Source organism: Papaver somniferum, chromosome 11, assembly GCF_003573695.1.
Source record: "Papaver somniferum cultivar HN1 chromosome 11, ASM357369v1, whole genome shotgun sequence".
In the NCBI taxonomy this organism is placed as follows: Eukaryota; Viridiplantae; Streptophyta; class Magnoliopsida; order Ranunculales; family Papaveraceae; genus Papaver; species Papaver somniferum.
Window position 1 is genome coordinate 98,059,752 of NC_039368.1, and position 8,262 is coordinate 98,068,013.

An 8,262-nucleotide genomic window follows, 5' to 3' on the forward strand; every position below is an offset into this window, starting at 1 on the left:
AGAACTAATATGTAGTTCACACTACAAATACATATGGTTTTCGGATCATTGTGTAAGGGGGAGTGGTTTCCATGTGAGATGGAGTATTGACTAAGGGGGAGTGATACATATCACCGTAGTATTATTGTCGAAGTTGTGATACAATGAAACTTTGATACTGCGTAATAATACTATGATGGGTCTTCAACAAGTACAGGATGAACACATGCAGAGTTGAAGAACCGAGGAAATCAAGATTGTCGTTTTTACTTTTAACAAGTACAAGCCATATGTAAAATGGTTTTGTCATTAAAATTGACAAAGGGGGAGATTGTTAGAGCACTTCTCGGTTGAACCCACTAGTGTTGGTATGTCAAGTTAGTTGTCAATTTTAATTGCCAAAATGCATTCTTGATTTATCATACTAAAGATAGTTTCAGACTAGATTAGGTCTAAGAAGTTGAATCGAATCTGTCCTTAAAGGATGAAGATTGAAGACTGCAAGAAGACATCAACAAGTACTTCATCAACAAAGGTATGTGATTGATTTCATTTGTATTCTTTTTCAATTCTACCTTTCTAATCTATCAAGATATATGCTCACTATATGGAACAATTCTGATGACGGTAAACGTACATTTATGTATATATACTTGAGGTTATTTGATTCATGACCTTGGAGACAATAACCTTTATCCTTCTAAATAATCTCATGTTATAGTGAATGAGCTTATGAATCCAACGAGCCAAGAATCACTCAATTCCGAGTTATAACGATGAAATTATGAGTGATTCATTAAAGTAACAATTATAAGTGTTGTTGTAATTGTTACAGTTCGCTAGTAGGAAACAATCCATGGACTGTTTGTAACAGTACACGGACTTGGGCCCAATTACGTGACCAAAAGCCATTTTTGGTCAAGTTGGTGATGTTTCCTTATCTAGGCAAGTTAGCTATTACTCCAAACATCTTTGATTACCATATTAAAGTGTTTGTGATTCCTTCCTAATTTAATTTATGATTTATTCACAAAAATACAATTTGCTAAATTAATTATTTATTTAATTATTTTGGCAAGAGTTATAAACTTAGGAAAGACTCCCTTATTTAGGAGAGTCTTGAAAAAGGAAAATAGCTTTGCTTAGATTCCAAGCTATTGTTCACTATAAATAAAGGGTTCGTGAGTTTACATGTTTTTCATCCCTTTTGGAAAATAGGTGTAAGCTTTGCAGGTTGTTTCCATGTCTTTTGTTTTTCGTTAACAAGAGTGAGACAAAGTCTTTGTATTAGGGATCACAAAGCCAAGTTGAATTAAACCTTCGTGATTGATTATACAACTTGTAATCTAGGTTTTTCACCTCTTGTCTATTCTAAGGTTTTCTCTTCTGATATAAAACCATTCAAGAGTTGTTGATCATAAACCATAAGTTTTGATAGATTTCAGTTTCCGATCGTATACCAACACTTGTTAGTCGAAATCGGAGACTAGAAAGAAAAACTTCTATTGATGCATCTCGTAAAAATCTTTGAGAAGTTTTAGACAAGATATCTCTAGATTTATTCTAGTTGTTCTTGTTGTAGAGTTATTAGGTTTGTCTTCGTTTTATTGAAGAGTATAATAATCCCTAATCTACAAGTTTGTTTTGATATTACTGTTACCTAGTAATTGTTTTTATCAAATAAACACAAGATTTCCAAAACCTTGATTCATATCTAAAGGGAAATCAAACCGGTGTTTTGTGCAAACAAAATATCGAATCGTATCAATCGTGTTGTGGTATCTTCTAAAGAGAGCCTCGGGTTCTGCTAGAAGATTTGTGTGAAGAATTTCTAAAGAGAATCGGTATTCTTCTAGGAGTTCTATAAGTGCTGAAGAAGGCATTAAATCTAGTCCGAATAGGTAGTAGGAAATTGGTGTAACAGCTTATAATCAGTGTGTGTTTATTCTGGACTAGGTCCCGGGTTTTTCTGCATTTGCAGTTTCCTCGTTAACAAAATTCTGGTATCTGTGTTATTTCTTTTCCGTATTATATTTTATTTATATAATAGAAATATCATAGGTTGTACGCTAAGATCAATCAGTTCTTGTATCCGGCCTTAGGGTTGTTGAGTGAATTGATTGACACTTGAACATTGGTCTTTGGTACCGTTCAAGTTAAGCCTCTTATATTCAATCGGGCTCTCAAATCCCTATTTGCTGATTACGGATTGAATCAAGAGATAGAGATATAAAACTCTTTGATATACTTTTTATAGATTGAGTCTAGCTGTCTAGTTGATTCTCTTGAAAATATATTGGAGTTTGTCTATTCAGATTGCCAAGCGAAATATTGGGTGTGGTTGTTAGACCCCCGCTTTTTCAATTGGTGTCAGAGCAGGCAAACACGCTAAGACCTCATAAGTCTGTGTTTGTAGCAATCTGATTCTATGGACAGAGGTGCTATCTCTATAAACTTACTGCTAGTCTTCGATGGCACGAACTATTTATGGTGGAAAATTGCAATGCGTTCTTTCATTCAAGCGCGAGATTTTCAAACATGGGTTTGTATTGTTAATGGTTATGATCCTCCATCAGTTACAGTAGACGGTGTAACTATTGAAAAGAATATTGGTGATTATAATGATCTTGAGATTATTGTTGCAAAGCAAAATTCTGAAGGATTAAATGCGATCATCCACGCCATTACCCCGGATCTTCAGCACCACGTTACTACGTGTAATAAGTCTAAAGATGCCTAGGATATCTTAGAAACTGTATTCGAAGAGAATGCCGCAGAGAAAGAAGCAAGGCTTAGAAATCTATCTTCTGACTGGGAAAACCTTCGCATGTCTGATGATGAAACCTTTGATGAGTTTAACCAAAGACTTTCTCAAATAGTTAACTCCTCATTTGCGTTAGGAATAACTATTCCGGAGAAAGATATTGTGTGGAAAATTCTCAGGTCTCTACCATAAAGATATGAGTCTAAGAAATATGCCATTGAAGAAGGAAACGATCTTTCTACACTCTCCAGAAATACTCTTGCTGGAAAGTTAAAGATCTTTGATAATGAACACGCAAGAAAAGAGGTGATTTCTCTTAAAGCTGCAAACAATTCTGAATCCTCTAAGGATAAATCCGGTTCGCCAGATACTAAGGATGTTACTGCACGACAATTTAGAAAATTCTTGAGATACAAGAAAAAAAGTTTCTCTAAAAGTGTAACATCTCCTAAGGATGATGTACAATGCTATAAATGTCGTGGTTCCGGGCACTTGTCTTCAGTATGTCCTAGCTGGAGCCGTAGACAATCGACATATCCAGCATATTTGCCTACTCTTGATGATGGACCTGAATTTTATAATCCCCAAGAGTTGGCTGGCGAGGTTGCATTAGCTTCTGGAAAAATTCTTGCGGATATTGATTCTGATTATGACGAAGAAGTATTCCATGTGGATCCACTTGCTAACAACCTTCTTAAAGAAAGTCATAAAAAACTCATGGAAGCTGAAAATACCATTTTCAGTGGGAAAGTTAAATATGACAGACTTCGTAGTCGAAATAAAGACTTGCAAGACCAACTTGATTCTAGTGGTGCAAGGGATTATCTCAACGAAATACGAAAGCTTAAAGAAGAAATTTCCGAAGGTCGTGATCGGGAAATTATTCTTCAAGCAAATCTAGATAACTTGGAAAACATTGATATGAACTTTTTATTTGACAACGAGAAGATCTCAAAGTTCAATGTGAATCATCCAAGAATGATCTAGTTATTGCGCTTGAAAATGTCAAAAGTTTGGAAGAAGAAAACTCGAGCTTAAAAGAGAGTTTATCCATAAATAACAGCTCAGATAAATTAACCTCGATATTGGGAGCATGTAGAATTCATCGTGATACACGGGGATTGGGATATGAAGGAATAGACGCTCCTAGTATTTGCAATGAGGTAAATTTGTCAAAGCTAAAGTTTCTTCTCAACCAAAACCTTCCACGGTTGACAAAAGTAAAGTATCTCTATCAACTACTGATAACGAAAAGAGGAAATCCTGTAAAGTTCCAAAGCAAGCACATAAACATTCAGGTAACACTAAACGTAACTTTTTCTCTTCTACTAAACATTGTTTTTATTGTGGAAAACCAGGTCACTTGCAAAGGAATTGCAAATTTCTTAAACGAGATAAAACCAGATCTCATTCTATTAAGATGACAAGGTCTGATGTTCCAAACTGGAGAAAAACTGAGTCTCATAATATCAATTTTTCCGGTATTCCCCCCAAGAAGTTCCATAATTATAGTGGGGAAAAAAGGAAATACGTTTCTCTAAAAGCTGCTCAGAAACGGGTACCAAAGAAGACCAATAAAGCAACAATTAATATTCAGAAGGATCTCCCAGACAAGAGTTCGACAAGGGATAACATCTTAAAAAGGTACGGAACATTTATTGAAAGTTTCAAGGAAGTTGTTAAATTCCTAGATTTCATGTTTGATATTGTTTCGAATACCTGTTGTGAGCAAGATCTTGCTCACCTAAACATAACCTGATTGTGTTGAAAGTTCATCCTCACCAAGAAGCCCTACTAAATACGGTGAGGATTGCAAAAGAATTGGGGCGCACATACTATGTTGGGAAATTTCTGAATATGCGGAACAATTTATTGTTTCAAGCTTAAGTTTAACTCGCTTACATATTCCTCGAAATATGTGTTGGTAAGCTTTCGCTTCAACCAAGTTTATCTTTACCTAGTGACGAAAGTCATGATATGTTTCAATCACTTTGAAAATTGCTTTGACGAGAAATGGTGTAACAACTGTATAACGTCCTCTAAGAATGTTTCAATGATTCGAATGAGAGTTTAGATTACATAACCAATGATGGACATAAGTATTGTTGTGGAAACACATATGTGCATAAGTCCTATCCCTTGAACCAAAGTTTGCGAACTTTGTTGATCAAGAGAAACCGTAAGAATGGCTTGTTGCCAAGTCCGCGAACTCAGTCCGTGAACTGCAGAACTTCTCATCCCGAGAAATTCTGCTAGAGTTGAAAAACTAGTTGCGTGAGTACCAGTCCGCGAACCAGCGAAAGTTTTTGCCGAGATTTTGTGATGGAGTTTGTAAACTCTACCCGGTTGCTTAAGTCCGCGAACCTAGTGTGCGAACCTAAGAAGGTTATATATCTGAAGATGATTTCTGAACTTAAACTTAAAAATACTAAGGAATGCAGTTTGCAAACCGTGGATATAAAAGTTCATGTACGGATTCAAGTGAATCAAATCATCTTTGCTTCAATTGTGTATTGTGTAGTTACATAAGATTTTATTGCAATTGAACAACTCTCCAACTAGTTCTTTTGAAGTCATTAGAACTAGTTATGGTGAAGATGAATATGGCTAGATACCACATGTATGATTCTTAATTACCTAACTTGATTTGTGATTGAAATTCTTAAATATAACAGGTTAGAAGAAATTATCAAATCCATGAATGTTGGTTTTTATTGTCAAAAAAAACGTTTTCATACTCTTATGGTAACCATTCTTGGTGTAAATCCTTGTGGAAAAGTTTATTCTTCCTTCTAAGCATATCAATTCTTGTTCATACAAGTTTGTATCTTAGAAAAGATGATCATAATACTTGATCTTCATGATTACATATTGTGTGTTATTACCATGAGATAGTTCTATTGTTCAGTAACTTGATCTCATGAGAGACTTTCAATGATTGGTTCTTAGTTCGCATCTCCTTGTGGGTTTTCTAAAATCCAATATATAAATCCTTATCTCTGGAGTAAGGTCGCTCTTGTTGTTCTTTCGGGAATGACATCAAATGGGGGAGAGTTCTTTTGAACTTGTGCTTAATGGTCATATATTGAGGGGTGTGCGGCTGTGGAATTTTAGAGGGGTTATCTTGTATCTTTAAACTCCTTGATGAATGCATTTAGCTTCGGATTTATTATTGCATCTAAATTAGTTGGTATGTATTATTCTTTTAGTCTATGAAACGTCTCTTTCGGAAATTTCATTATGATACCGTTCTTGTACCTTTGCCAATTTTATTGACAAAAAGGGGGAGAACTAATATGTAGTTCACACTACAAATACATATGGTTTTCGGATCATTGTGTAAGGGGGAGTGGTTTCCATGTGAGATGGAGTATTGACTAAGGGGGAGTGATACATATCACCGTAGTATTATTGTCGAAGTTGTGATACAATGAAACTTTGATACTGCGTAATAATACTATGATGGGTCTTCAACAAGTACAGGATGAACACATGCAGAGTTGAAGAACCGAGGAAATCAAGATTGTCGTTTTTACTTTTAACAAGTACAAGCCATATGTAAAATGGTTTTGTCATTAAAATTGACAAAGGGGGAGATTGTTAGAGCACTTCTCGGTTGAACCCACTAGTGTTGGTATGTCAAGTTAGTTGTCAATTTTAATTGCCAAAATGCATTCTTGATTTATCATACTAAATATAGTTTCAGACTAGATTAGGTCTAAGAAGTTGAATCGAATCTGTCCTTAAAGGATGAAGATTGAAGACTGCAAGAAGACATCAACAAGTACTTCATCAACAAAGGTATGTGATTGATTTCATTTGTATTCTTTTTCAATTCTACCTTTCTAATCTATCAAGATATATGCTCACTATATGGAACAATTCTGATGACGGTAAACGTACATTTATGTATATATACTTGAGGTTATTTGATTCATGACCTTGGAGACAATAACCTTTATCCTTCTAAATAATCTCATGTTATAGTGAATGAGCTTATGAATCCAACGAGCCAAGAATCACTCAATTCCGAGTTATAACGATGAAATTATGAGTGATTCATTAAAGTAACAATTATAAGTGTTGTTGTAATTGTTACAGTTCGCTAGTAGGAAACAATCCATGGACTGTTTGTAACAGTACACGGACTTGGGCCCAATTACGTGACCAAAAGCCATTTTTGGTCAAGTTGGTGATGTTTCCTTATCTAGGCAAGTTAGCTATTACTCCAAACATCTTTGATTACCATATTAAAGTGTTTGTGATTCCTTCCTAATTTAATTTATGATTTATTCACAAAAATACAATTTGCTAAATTAATTATTTATTTAATTATTTTGGCAAGAGTTATAAACTTAGGAAAGACTCCCTTATTTAGGAGAGTCTTGAAAAAGGAAAATAGCTTTGCTTAGATTCCAAGCTATTGTTCACTATAAATAAAGGGTTCGTGAGTTTACATGTTTTTCATCCCTTTTGGAAAATAGGTGTAAGCTTTGCAGGTTGTTTCCATGTCTTTTGTTTTTCGTTAACAAGAGTGAGACAAAGTCTTTGTATTAGGGATCACAAAGCCAAGTTGAATTAAACCTTCGTGATTGATTATACAACTTGTAATCTAGGTTTTTCACCTCTTGTCTATTCTAAGGTTTTCTCTTCTGATATAAAACCATTCAAGAGTTGTTGATCATAAACCATAAGTTTTGATAGATTTCAGTTTCCGATCGTATACCAACACTTGTTAGTCGAAATCGGAGACTAGAAAGAAAAACTTCTATTGATGCATCTCGTAAAAATCTTTGAGAAGTTTTAGACAAGATATCTCTAGATTTATTCTAGTTGTTCTTGTTGTAGAGTTATTAGGTTTGTCTTCGTTTTATTGAAGAGTATAATAATCCCTAATCTACAAGTTTGTTTTGATATTACTGTTACCTAGTAATTGTTTTTATCAAATAAACACAAGATTTCCAAAACCTTGATTCATATCTAAAGGGAAATCAAACCGGTGTTTTGTGCAAACAAAATATCGAATCGTATCAATCGTGTTGTGGTATCTTCTAAAGAGAGCCTCGGGTTCTGCTAGAAGATTTGTGTGAAGAATTTCTAAAGAGAATCGGTATTCTTCTAGGAGTTCTATAAGTGCTGAAGAAGGCATTAAATCTAGTCCGAATAGGTAGTAGGAAATTGGTGTAACAGCTTATAATCAGTGTGTGTTTATTCTGGACTAGGTCCCGGGTTTTTCTGCATTTGCAGTTTCCTCGTTAACAAAATTCTGGTATCTGTGTTATTTCTTTTCCGTATTATATTTTATTTATATAATAGAAATATCATAGGTTGTACGCTAAGATCAATCAGTTCTTGTATCCGGCCTTAGGGTTGTTGAGTGAATTGATTGACACTTGAACATTGGTCTTTGGTACCGTTCAAGTTAAGCCTCTTATATTCAATCGGGCTCTCAAATCCCTATTTGCTGATTACGGATTGAATCAAGAGATAGAGATATAAAACTCTTTGATATACTTTTT